Below are 13,790 nucleotides of genomic sequence, written 5' to 3'. Positions count from 1 at the left end.
TGTGGGAATATTGGCAACTCATCTCACGAAAGGACACTTTCTGTTACATATAACAAATCCCTGCAAATTGGTAAGAAAAAGACCAACAACCCAAGAGAAAAATGACCAAAATATGAAGTGAATCCGTCAAAAGGCTCAACTTCACTCAAAATGAGAAAGATGTGAATTTAAATTACAGTGAGATGCTGTCCCCCCACCCCCTGTCAGGGTGGCAAATTTCATTAAGGTGAGGGACCCCCTCTACAAGAGAGGGGGCACCCCCGAGGAACTGCAGTGGGGTAGGAGACACTGGCAGGTATAGCTGGAGGGTGGGGGGATACCCCTAAGTAGGGCTGGGGGTAGAAGGGACACCCCCAGGTAGAGCTGGTGGGGGGCACCCCCATGTAGGGCCGTGGGTAGGGGGACACCCACAGATGGCTGAAGATGGGATAAGAGGGAGACACTGTCTTGTGCCGCTTTTATTCCTCATCACAGGTTGGGGATCCAGTCAAAACAGGAAATAAAGCATTATTTTAAAATAAAACAAATGACCCCATCCCCTCCCAGTTGCCACCAGGACAAGGCGGCAGGCAGGAGCTTTCCTGCTGTCCCAGGTGTGAGGAAGGACCTGCTCCCGCTTGCCTTCACGGGCGCTGTGCCAGCAAGACCTGCTGGAATTCGTCTGTGGTCCTGCTGTCCTGTTGTTGGCAGCAGTGCCAGATTAACAGGGGTGCTTGGGGGCCCTGCTCCACAAGCCCCCACTGCAGCTCGCACCACGTGCTCCACTGCCCTCCTCACGGGTCCAGGCTTCGCCCACGTTGCTCTAGCACATCCCAGCTGTCCCCACTTGTCACAAGTGGCCAGCAAATCGTGGGTGTCCCGCAGGCTGGCCACGTGACCCTGGACAGCCTCTTCCCTCCTAGCCTCAGTTTCCTACTTCATAGGATGGAGAACTAACAAGAATGGGGAAAGCAGGAGGGGGTGGGATGTGGAGGGTAGCATCCCTGAGGGTGTCCCAGAGTGGGTCGGGGGTCCCTAAGTTTGCAGGTCCCTCCTAGGGATGACCATCTGGGGGGTACAGAGACAACAGTCATTTGGAGGAGAGGTGAGTAATCCAGGAGGGCTGCCAGGAGGAGCCAGAGAGCTGGTCCCGACTGCTGGGCCAGGGTGGCCAAGGCTGATTCCTCAAGGACCTACCTGCCTAGTCTTGCCTGCCCCCTACGCCCGGGACCACCGAGGGGTTGCTTGACCAGCTGAGCTTCAGGGCCCAGAATGAGTCAGGAGCTGCCCTCCCAGAAGCAGAGCTTGTGAGCCGCCCCCCCCCCGCCCCTCCCACCATAACTTACCAGCTTGTCTGGTCTTGGCAGGACTTTCTCTGCCTGAAAGGTCACCATTTCAGCTGAGGTGGGAGGATGGAGGAGAGTGGGGAGCGGGGGTGAGACTGGGAGTGAGAACGGGGCGGGAGGCAACTCCAGAAGCCACTCCAACTGCAGGGTCAGGAATGCATCCTGTGTGCCCCTCGGGGAGCAAGCCCTGGGACGGGATACTCTGTCTGGGGGACCCAGGCTCTTGGGAGCAGGGAGTCCAGCCCCAGGAGCTCCTGGCCACGGCCAAGAGCAGGAAGGAGGCTCTGCTGAGTGCCTGTCGCGTGCTGAGCACGGTGTGGTTGGGGCAGAGACTGAGGCCCAGGATAGTCTCCGCGGTGCACAGGAGGTGGGGAGCGGGGAAGGGCCACACCAGATGTGCGGTGGGTCACTGTCTCCACCTTGTCCAGGCCCCAGGAAGCCCCCCGGATGACAAACCACACCTAAGTGTCCCTTTGTTCTTGGGGAGTTTCAATGACTGAAAGGCAGATCTTGCAACAAAAACAGGACATCAGATAAAAACTAAGGAAAAAGGAATAAAGCTGGGCTTCAGTTGATAATAATGTGTCAATTTTGGTTCATCTGGAATACACACTAAGCGAGATGTCAACAATGGGGGAAACTTGGTATGTGGTGTATGGGAGCTCCCTGTGTTACCCTCTCAATTTTTCTGTAAATATAAAACTGTTCTAAAATTCAAAAATTTAGTTTAAAAAAAAGAAGAGATGGTTTTGTCAGTGAAAGCCTGGAATATACAGAACCAAATGGGAAAACACCTTGCCTCCAGGAGCGACCCAGGCAGTGCACGCCAGTTTTCACCCCGTGGGGCCCAGGCCTGTGCTGCCCTCCCCTGCTCTCCCTCGCTGACACCAGCCCCACCCCCTCATCCTCCAAACCGCCCTTCCTGGTGGTGGGAGCCCGGTGGGTGCAATCCATCAACCCCGCACTGTTAGACACGGCGCTGGCTTCTGAGTGAGGCTGACTCTCAGTCTGCAGAGGGTATCCCTGCACCGAGCACCTGGCCCTGCCTCCTCTCCTGGTGGGATGAGGGGTGATCCCATCTGAGCCACCAGAAGGGGGTGGGGTCAGTGGGCTCAGACCCAGCTGGCCTCTCCTGGGAGGCTGTGGCTGAGTCTCCCTTCCTCTCTGGCCTCCTTCCATTTCTGCAGAAATCAGAGTTCGGTGGGGAGTGCCCAATCCTGAGGGTCATGGGGGCAGTGTTCAACCCTCCCCCAACACTATAGCCTTAACCCTCCTTAGTGAGCGGCCTTGCTGCTCCGGGCTGGGGGCTCCCAGGCTGGGGGCTCCCCTGGTAGAACAAGCACCTGTTCCCTCCCGCTAAGCTCAGGGGAGGTGGCATGTGGGCGGTGGTGCTCAGCTGGCTGTGCCCACCCAAGCAGGGGCCAAGCAGAGTTCTGCGCATGGCAGGGCTCTCCTCTACTGGCCAGGGAGCCCAGATTTGCCCCAATTAGGTAACGTCTGCGAGCTCAACTGCAGGAGTGACGAGGGGTTGGGGTGGGTGTGGGGTGAGGGCCCGGCTCTGTTAGCGACCTGCTGGGGGCCAGGCCCCAGGCCCCAGGCCCCACCATGCCAGAGGCTCCAGGCGGTCCCGGCCTCCTCCCTCTTTCTCCTTATACACTTGGAAGACTTACCCAGGGCCACACATGTCCACTAAAACCTCCTGTTTGGGGACCCAGTGCACTACTGGGTGGCAGCTAGAGGCAGCTGTGGACCCTTCTCTGGGACAGTTGGGCCAGATATGTCACCAGACCCCATGAACTTGCATTTCATAGTTTCTCATGGGGTGGGACAGCCCTGCTTGGTCAGGGGGTACCTCTCTACTGAAAAGGGAGACAGCCAACCCCAGCATCTTTCTAGAAGGGAGCACCTGCTCCCGAGAGTCTAACGTAAAACGTGGAGGGTCCCCAAGGCGCTGTGCTGGGCCAGCACCTAGACACCGCCCAGCCCCTGCTGTGCCCTGCCATGCGGTCCTCGCCTGCACCCCTTTTCTTCATGTCCACACCCCTTGCTGGCTCCAGGGAGCAGGATCATGGCACCATCTGTCAGCCTGTGAGGGTGGGTCCTGCCCTGGGCCAAGCTGCTCAGGTGGGAAGGGGACAAAGCCAGGGGAAGTGGCTGCAAACCCTGGGCCCCGCAGGGCCAGCCTGGGGCACAGCCAGCTCTGCACCTGTCCCTCCCTCTGCGAGCTCCCCAGGAGGTCCCTCACTGGCCCAGTGGCTCTGGGGTGTGGACAGGGGAGTGAGGTCCGAGAGCGGTCGCCCTCCTGAGTTCCTGGGTTGGAACAAGGGGATGAAGTGTTCCCTAAAGACAGGAGCTGTCCTGTCCCCAGGCCCAGTATAGAGCCCTGCCCCCTGGCATCTGCGGACATTTGTCAAAGGGTGGATGGCCCCTCCATTACACAGGAGGGGACACTGAGGCTCGAAGTTGTCCCAGACGTGCCCGGGGGCCACAGTGAGGGGGTGACAACCCCCCATGGCCACCTCTCCTCTGCCACACCAGGGTGGGTGGGAGGGGAGTGGCTGCAACCAGGAAATTCTGCTGTAGACTTTTTCAGTTGCATGAGTCTGAGGAGATGATTAAAGGGCGGATTATGGGGAGATGAAATGTGTGAGTGGTGCACAGGACGTAACGAGAGCAGAAGAGCCTCAAAGACCCTGCAGCACCCCTGACGGGGTGACTCAGACACAGACACCACACAGTGAACACAGAGGCACAGAGGGCCAGGGCCAGGCCCTGGATCAGGAGCCCCTGTGCCCTGCCTGCCAGCCTTGGGCCGTCTGATCCTGGGGGCAGCATCTCCCCAGGCCTGGGTCCCAGAGCCTCGGGGACCCTGTGGGCACCCAGGCAGGGAACGGCCCACTGCACTGATGGCGATTTTGGCTGGGGAGCGGGGAGGGCACGTCCAGAGTCTTATGGTCTCCATGTGGTGGGCTGCAGCCCTCATGTGCCAAGAACCACGCTGGGCTGCAGAGAGACCTGGGGATCCAGGGACCATCATGCCTCAGTTTCCCTCATTATATCCAATTTTGAATAAGATTTCTGTAAAGTGCACCTGTTCCTGGGTGGGCCCAGAGCAGCCCACATCAGAGTGAGAGGCAGAGGGTGTGAACACCCCCACTGGCCGAGCCCGGCATTTAGCTGGATGGAGGCGGGGGGGGGGCACCTGCAGCCCACCATCCCAGCTACCCCAGCCCGGGCCCTCCAGGAGAGGAGGGAAGCCTTGAAGTGCCAGGCCTTTGAATCGCTGTCTCCATGGCAACACGTGGGCACAAAGGGCCGGGACTGAGCAGGCGGCGGTGGCTGCAAAAGGCTGGAAGGAGGAGAAGAATCTTTTATTTATGGGGAGGGAACATCAGCGAGCTGGGCTGCACCCATGGCTGTGGCCAGACTGAGGTCTTGAGGCTGTGCCCTCTGCTTGAAGGTGGGCCCCTGGGCCAGCACCTACCTGACATACCAGTGAGCCACCCGGCCTGCCCAGAAGGACGGAGTGTGGGTAAATCGAGGGCAGGGCTGGAACGAGAGTCCAACATACACCCAGAGGCCCCCCCGGGGGAAAGGGAGCCTCTTGCCTCACTGTGCCCTTGTCTACACGGCAAACGCAGTGAGACAGGTGCGTGACAGGTGCTAGAGCAGGTGCAGGCAGGGGGGAGATGGGACTGAACCAGGCACTGCAGAAATAGAGCTTCAGTGGGGCTGCTTTAGTAGGTGCTGCGAAAGGGCCTCTCAGAGAGACCAGAAGGAGCCAGGCCTGGGCGTAAAGAACCACAGTGTGAAGGCCCTGAGGCAGGGCAGACTGGAAGCCAGGAGCCCAAGGGGGCCGTCTGGCCCAGGACAGCCTCTTCCCCTGCCCCACCTGGCCATGGGCGCCATGCCTCCAGCCTCAGGCTTCTTGGCCACCAGGCATCATGGGTCCTGCCTGCCTCAGGCGTGCCGTCCACTTGTGGCTTCCAGCTGCCAGCGTAGTCGTTCCCCAAGCTCCTCACCCTGTTCCCAGAGCCCCCCAAGCAGGAAACTGCACCCAGGGCACATGAGGCGGGACTCTGACCCCGAGACCGACAGCAGTGCAGAAACCACCACTGTGAAGCAGAGATTTTATTTCCCTTTTTGAAAGATCTGAGCCAGGTTGAGGAGAGAGAGAGATGGAGGTGAGTGTCATAGCCCCTTGGTTGCCTCCCCCAGACCCACACCCCATCCTCCCGGCAGTGCGTCCCATCTCCTTTCCCTGTGAATGTCGATTGGGGCAATATTTTGTGAAATTGGAAATTCAAAACCAGCATGTACAATGAGCTGCACACACGTCCTCTGTTTGAGGCGAGAGAAGGATGTTGGAGGGGCACCCCCCGCACACGGTCCTCAGATTTTAATGAGGAGCCAAATCCCAGGGCTGAGAGGGGCTTGTGGCAAACGCCACGTCCCGCCCCCTCCTGCCGAGACCCGGGCTGGTGTGGAAGCTGCAAGCCCCTGGGGAGCTGGAGAGCCTGGCTCCCGAAACCCACGTGGCCCATCTGAGCTTCTGTCCCCTCACTAGTTCCCCAGCTCCTGGCCCCCTGTGCTCCAGCCTCAGGGCAATTTCAGGCGGTTGGGGCTGCTGCTTCCATCGCCTCTGGAGACAACACCCCGCGTACCCACCCCTGCCCCGAGCCACGCTGCCTCCCTCCCGGTGGCGTCTAGGTCCGTTTGGTCTCCCCCAAGTTCAGCTTTAGGGTCTGAGCTCCAGGTGGGAACCATTCAGGACCTAGGCAAAAGGGAAGGGACAAGGGCTGGGCCAGCAGAAAGACCCATGCAGTGGGGAAAGGGGGGCCCAGCTGGGGCAGGCGGTTCATTCTCCCTGAGGCACCGTGTCTGGAATGGCCCCAGGGCCCCCACTCCGAAGATGGAGCCTCCAGCTCAGGGAACCTGCATGACAGTGTCCCCCAACCCCCCTCCCCAACCAAGACCAAGACGTCAGGGGCAACAAATGGCACATTCTGGCTGCAGCCGCTGCCCAGTGCTGTGGGGCTCAGCCCAGACAAGCCCCAGCTCCTCCTGATGGGCTGCCACCTGCTCCCCCAGTTCCCGTCCACCCTCTCTGACCCCACTGGGGACTCCTCTCACCAGACACGTCTCTACATCAGCTCCACGTAGCGGGGCGGGGGGGGGGCAGGAAAGTGACGTTTGGGAGAGGGGGAGACAGGGCTCAGGCCAGTGGAACCGTTGGCCTGGGGCACCGTCAGTGCCACCTGGGGCCTGCTACAGCCCTGCCGGCCTTTGTGTGCCCTGACTCTCTCCTGGCTCAGCCTCTTCCCACCAACCCCCCAGCTCCTCCCTCCCCTCCTCCCTCAGAGACTGGGAGCAGGGGCCACTGCCCCGCACGTGGCTGAGAAGGGGCACGAGGCTGCACCCGCTAGAACCTCAGGTCCCCTTGGCAGCCTGAATCAGTGGGCACAGCCAGGGCCAGTCCTGGGAACAGTGGACGTGAAGACGCCCAGGAAACCCAGCCAAAGGACAGGAGGTCTGAGGCGGGCACTGGTAGCAGCGGGGACACATAGCCAACTGGGGTGGCAGCAGAGTCCTTACCCGGCCAGAGAGCCAGGCCAGCACGGGGCCTCTGTTCTGCGTGGGGAGGGGCCGTGTGCTGCAGCCTGTGGCAGTGGCTTTGTTCAGTTTTTTTGTGGATGAGAAGTTGCTTCCATTCATCATCAAACCCTTTCATTACAAAATGCCCTGTCCTTGAAGACACCGTGCTTCAGGAGGAGCAAGCAGAAGCAGGTTCAGATGTGCCCTCGGTGAAGTGGGCTTGAGAAACCCACCCCACCCAGCCCTGCCCCTGGGGCCGCCCCTTGGGAAGGCTGCTGGAATTGGGACTCCACACTGCCTGACTCGAGGCCTGCGGTCACCAGGACCCCGGCCCCGGGCTGGGCCCCCGAAATGCACCTCACGTCTCATTTGCCGGTTGGGCTGTCACTCAGCACCCGAGTGCACACCGGACACCCTGAGGCGGGGAGGGAGGCAAGTTTGGAGTCTGTCCCTTTCCCAGAGGGAGCTCAGAGGTCTCCCAGCTTCTCACCCGGCCAAGGCCACAGCCCCAGTGACACACCCGGCTGCACGTCCGGCTCCGCACATGGGGCGCGTCAGGCCAGGCCTGGTCCTCCTGGTGCTCCCAGTGTCAGACAGGAGGCTGGGGACTTTTGGTGTAGGCTTGGGGGCTGGACGAAGGGCGCCATGAGACTGCAGGCCCTGGAGGGTGAGAGTGGGAACTGGTCGGGCAGTGGGCACAGCTGGTGTAGGAGACCTTGTGTGTGGACCCGTGTGGGGTTTGGGGGTGCTGCAGGCCCAGGGGTGATGGGGTGGGGTGGGGATATGGCCTCCGGAGTCCAGCTCGGAGTGTTGGGGTTGGGGGCATTGTCCTCCTGGGCGCCGTGACCTGTGGAAGCACGTCCTCCCCTCCGTCTGTCCCTCCAGATGGGGATCTGGGTTGGCTGGCCCTGGGCCCTTGGGGGCCACTGGGTGTCTCTGTCTCTCTGGGGCTTGCTGTGGGACAGTGTGATTGCTCTGGGGCCAGCGCCACCCAGCCAGCTCCTCGCCGCTTCCTCTGGAGGCAGGGGGCCTGGAGAGGGGCTGCAGGGACCCAGCCATCCCCAGCGAGCTGGCCAGAAGGAACTGGGAGGACAGGCTTCCGGCAAGGTGAGCGCGGGAAGCGGAGTGCTGCGGGGTGTTGCCTGCACCAGGGCTCAGAGGCCCGCCGTGCCCCACGGCTGACCCAGAGCCCCTGGGCACCGTCATCGGCTAGAGGAGGTGTCATTTGCTTGGAAACTGAGGTCTGGCTGAGCTGACACCTGGGGATCCTGGAAGTGGAACTGGTGCCTGCCCAGCCTCCTCCGCTACCTCCCAGAAGCCTCCTCTCTTCTCTTCCTCAGAAAACCACAAGGGTCTTTGAACTCGAGCTCATTGTGCCTAGCACGGCCCCTTCTCCGAAGAGGAGGTGTTTGCGTTCTGCCCTGCAGGCTGGAGGGCGGCAGCCACGGCCCCCAACCCAGGCATCCTCACTCCTAGTTGGGCGGCGGAAAAGGAAAACCAAAACCAAGTTTCCCATTAAAACAGGGGTAGGCCTCCTAGCCTGGTCCCTAGCACGATCCCCTGACTTGTCATAACACCCACAAGCCCCATGGAAGAGAGAGGACCAGCAGGCATGAGCCCCACGTTCCGTGCTCGCCTGTGGGCATGGGTGGTGGAACAGAGCACTCGAGAACCTCTGACTGCAAACGCAAGGGCTCCAGGCTGGGGGCACAGTGCCCCCAGCACGCCCTTCCTCCTGGAGGGCATGGCTCTCCTGGGACAGCTACGTGTCCTTCTCACAGAGCCCCCTGGGGAGGCTGTGAGTCACAGGGACCCAGCTCGGTACCTCCACCCCAGCCTGCTGACTGAACATCAAAGTCGCCTTGGCTGCGCCCAACTTGAGGCAGGTGTGAGGGATGAATAACGAGTGAGCAGCACTCAGCAAAGGGCCTGGGCGTGGGGGTGCGGGAGAGGGCGTGGAGCCGCACGCCATGGAGAAGGCGCACGCCAGGCAGCAGTGAAGGGCAAACGTGCTGCCCGCCCGGCTCGCCGCACAGTGGGAGAAGCTGTGGGCTAGGGTAGGGGCGAGGCGGGGTAGGCAGTGAGGACACAGCCACAGCGAGCCTTTGGCTCCAAGGAACAGAACACCCACTGCAAACTGGGCTGGATGGTGAAGAACTCATGGGCTTGTGTAACCGGGAAGATCTGCAGCAGGGTAGGCTTCAGGGGCTGCTTGATCAGGGCTCGCTCTGCTCCTGGAGGTTCCCCCAGCCACGCTGCCCTGTGTACCTGTCTTACTTTCCTTGAAGCCCGCAGGGTACTTCTTACCCCAGTAGCCGCCCTGGGCTCCTCCCTCACTGCACCAGCACCATGCCCAGGGCAAGGCACAGCGTCCTGGCTGGCTTCGGTTCTGCCTGGTTCAGTTCCGCCTTGAGGCAGGGGTAAGTCTGTGCTGACAATCTGAGCCAGCCAGGCCCCAGTCCTCACAGTGGGAATGGGCTGGGCCTGGTCAGGTCGCAGCGGCTGCAGGTGGGGTGGGACTCGGGCCAGTGTAGCTGGGGGAGGGGTGGGGGAGGCAGCACAGACCGACCCTAAGTGCATTGAGCAGCGCTGGGTGTTTTCTCAGGCACGGCTTGGGGCGGGAGGGCAGTTAGGAGCTTCTGTCCTGGATGAGGGCCAACTACACGGGGTGGGGAAGGAGGGAGAGGGAGATGGAGGCTGGAGCGAGAGAAGGAGAATGGGGTGCGAGGTCTGTCCCCGGGGCCAGCGGTGCCATTTGGTGGATGAGGGGATGGGGCGGACTCCTTTTAGAAGGGTCAGGTGTGAGGAGCCGACCGGGCACAGGGGTGGGTCCGTGAGTGGCTGGGCTGGAGAGAGGACCACCAGTTTCAGTGGTACCGTAGTTCCAGCCAAGGCGCCAATGCATTCACCAGAGAAAGGAGATGGACATCGAAGGGAGGGGCCCAGGACCCAGGCCTGGACCGGCAGAGGGGCAGGGAGGAGGAGCAGGAGGAGGAGGAGGACTGGAGGGTCTTGAGGGCAAATTCAGAACACTGCCTGTGAGGCCAAGGACGCTGATAATCCCAAGCCTGGGCTTATGGGAAGGAGCCATGGGGGCTCTGGATCCAGCAGCCTTGAAGGGGCAAGCTCCCCATCACTGGAGGACGCAAAGGGACCGACCGTCCACAGAGGCAACAAGGCCCTGCAGCCCTCGAGATGCTGGGCTCTGAGATGGACCAGAACTGTGTCCAGGGGTGACCCCACATAGGGGTTGGTGAGGATGGGAGGGAGAGCTCTGTGCTTGGGGGTTGAAGGGGAGGTGGCCCCCAGGCCAGCTGCTGGCCTAGGGTGGAGGAGGGGGTGCAGTAAAACCTGACCACCCTCTGCAGCCTCGGGTCCGGGGCTGGGTGTCCTAGAGGCAGGACAAAGCCCCATGGGGTGTTGTGGCGGGGGGGGGGGGGGGTGCTCCGCAGGGTGGCTGCATGGCCTCTGCTGCCCTCTGCCGGCCGGCTGTCACTGTGGGCCCAGCCCCTCTGCTTCCCAGTACCTACAAGGGCCTGGACCCCAGGAGACCAGGCCAGGCGGTGCCAAGGGCAGGCATGGGGTCAAACTACCGAGATCTGAGACAGCTGGGAGCCTGTGTTGACCCCGTGACTCATCCTGGCTAGGAGGTCCTGGTGGACTCTGTGGGACAGTGGCTCACCTCTGGGCCCGCAGTCTCCACCAGTCCCCTCCTGGCTGATATCTTTGTGGCCTGGAGATGGGACCTTCCCACCATGACCCACAGCCTGCCCTACTCCAGGGCGCCCAACCTAGTCCTTCCAGACCCACTCCAGGCCCCCAGGAAACTCGCTGGGGCTCACCTGCGGTGGGTACCCTCATGCCCCAGGCTCAGCCCCCAGAGCAGGCACAGAGCCTCACAGTGACAGCGTCTGGGTGGACAGAGGATGTAGCTCTCCTCCTCCGTGGCCCCTCTGCCCTCTGCCACGTCCCCATCCCTGGGCCCCGTGTGTGTTTAAACGTTAATCAGAGGAGTGGGAGGCTCATCTGCACCACTCTCTGCAGTAACGGTGACTAACATGGATGGCCAGAGGCCAGGTGGTTCCTGCCTTGGTGCCTCTCCAGGAGGGCGGCAGGATGCACAGGAGGACAACAGCCACGTGCTCTTCTAGGGGCAGGGAGGCCAAGGTCAGCATCGCTGAGCACCTGGAAGAACGGCAAGTACCAACTTCAAAGTGTGGCCGGAGCAAGGAAGGAAAATCAATGCTGAGCTGAGGGACTCCGTGCAGCCGCAGCTGGGCGGGGGGCAGGGCCGGGGAGGCATGTGTGGAGACGGAACTGGGGGCCCCTGCGCCTTTCTACTTCCCGTAGGAACCTGGGAAAGGGACCAGGACACTCCCTGGAGGTGGCGGGGTCCTTCCCCTGGCTCAGGCAGATCTGCTGACTGTGCTGGGGAGGGTCCTGGAGAGGAGCCGAGGGCCTCGAACAGCAATCCCAAGGCACTCTGGGCAGTGCCAGGCACAGCAGCTCAACCAGTCTCCACATGTCCTGGACAGCCTGTGTTGAAGGGCATTGGCGAGGGGTGGGCCTGGGGCCCGAGGCTCCCTCTCCCACTGGCCCTGATTATTCACAAAATAAGCTGTAGGGCTGTTGTATAGCATTATTACTTTCGTAGAAAATGATGGCAACCCTTCGTAAAAGAGCGATCAATACAAGAACATCACCGTAAGGAACAAGTCATCAGCCCCGCCTCCCTTGGTTCCCGGGTCCCTGCTGCACTTCCGCCCTTTCCGTGGCCTTTGTGGGCTCAAGGCTTCGCTGTGCAGGCACTCCGCACCCCGGTGTACTGCGGCCATGTGCCCATGTGGCTGATTTATCGTCAGATAGATGCCCCAAGGTGCTCCCAGCCCGTCAAGCCCTGTGGTGACACTGAAGGATGTCCTGAACCTTCCTTGTCAGGGGGCTCAGGAAGAAGCCCCAGCCCAAGATCCTCCCCGGCCAGGACCCAGTGCGCCAGGCCTGCCCCAACCCTGCTGCCGCGTGACCTCCAGTGAGACCTTAGGCTGAAATGCCTCCCACGCAGCCTGAGGACATGGCCCTGCAGGAGTCCTGTAGCCCCTGACAGGGGCTGGGGGAGCAGGAGGAACTGGAGCCTTCAGTCATGATGTCTGCTCCCCACCCCTACCCAAGGGACGCCGTCTCGGGGACCCTGGTGCAAGTTCTGATGTACCTATTATTGGGGGGCAGGCAGGTCAGGGAGCCCTCAACCTCCCCCATGCCCAGACACCCAGGAAAGGCTGTGATTTAGCACCCCTAATTTGGGAGCTGGGGCTGATGGTAGCTCAGGGAGAGCTGGGCTCATCCCAGTCCTGCTGGAGGGGAAAAGGGGGCACGGGGGCACCATGGTCATGGGCCATAAATCAGAAGCAGAGGCTGCAAGCCCCACCCCCAGGACACTCCACTGGCTGGACGGTGCTCAGGGGACGTCCAACTGTTAGAGGACGGCTGCCAGCCTCCCACCTTGGGCCAAGTCTTTCCCTAGCCAAGCCAGGGTCCTCCTTATCTCAACTCAGCTGTCACCTCCTCCAGGATGCCTCCCGGTCACTGTGCGGGGGCCCAGGAAGCACAGCCAGCTCTGAGGCCATTGCTGGCAGCTGGCTGGGTGCACACAGCCAGGCCAGGCGCTGGGGACTCCGCACAAGCTCATCCCTGCACCCCGGGGCCTTCTACCCTGGGGGAGAGACTGCTGAGGATAGGGAGCTGTGCAGGCCTGGCCCGTGCAAGGCACCTGGCAGGGCCAGGGCTGTTTCTACCTGTGTCCAAAGTCGTGAAAGGCCAGTCATGAAGCCCTGACTCGGGCCAGCCCCTCACGAATGCCCAGGACTTCAGCCAGAGCCACTGTTTGGCCTTTTCTTTCCATGGATATTATTTATACACTTCAAAAAACATATATATATATTTAATCACAGAAGTCACACATGCTTGTTGGGACAAAAAGCCCCAAGCACACAGTGTGCAGGGTAACAAGTGATGGTATTTGCCCCACTGCACCCCACCCGGGAGACCCTGCTGGGCCCGGGGCATACGTGGATCAGCGGGGCAGCTTGTCACAGGCGCCGTCCTCGTCCTGCCCCGTGGCCTGGGGGAGAGGCCAGGTGGGGCGCCTGGAGGAGCCATGTGGGGCAGCTGGCTCCTGCTCCCCTTCCCTCAAGCTGGGGTGTCACTATCACCAGGCTGGAGTGGAGAAGGCATGGCTGGCCCAGTGCTACCAAGGGTCCTAGCTTCTGGTTGACCCCAGAGGACCACGTGGCATGTCTCTCACCTCCCGCCCAGACTCACAGGGTGTGTGGGGTAACCCAGGGAGGACTGCAGGCAGGGAGACCAAGGATGGCCTTGTCTCTGAGACTCCGTCCAGGACCCGTTGGCCATCCACAAGGTGCAGGTCCCTGGTGACCTGCCACCACCCCTAGGGGAACCACCATCATGCAGGTAGCTCTGGGTGGGGGGCACTGCCACGTCCCTGTCCCAGGACTGATGCCAGTAGGGTAGCCCCTTCCACACAGGATCCCCTGCCTATAACCTGCTCATCTTCAAGCCCTGCCCTGCCATCCCCTGAGGCTCCCTCCCAGCCTGGGGAGATCCTGCACCTCTCAGGTGCCCTGAGTAGGTGGTGAGAGCACAGATCTGGCTTGTCAGGTGTTTAGTGGGTGCCGGGGCTTAAGCCAAACGCCTTCGGTGCCCACTGCATCTTGGCAGCAACCCCGAGGAGGGTATCACTGCTATTCTCATTTCCCCGCAGAGGGAGTCCCAAACTCTCTGGCCCGGAGCCTTGCTCTGAGTCCCTGTGCTTCTCAGCGCAGGCTGAGCCACGGACACACGAGAACTGCTGTC

Source organism: Vicugna pacos, chromosome 32, assembly GCF_048564905.1.
Source record: "Vicugna pacos chromosome 32, VicPac4, whole genome shotgun sequence".
Taxonomy (NCBI): Eukaryota; Metazoa; Chordata; class Mammalia; order Artiodactyla; family Camelidae; genus Vicugna; species Vicugna pacos.
Note: the sequence above shows the minus strand (reverse complement) of the source record.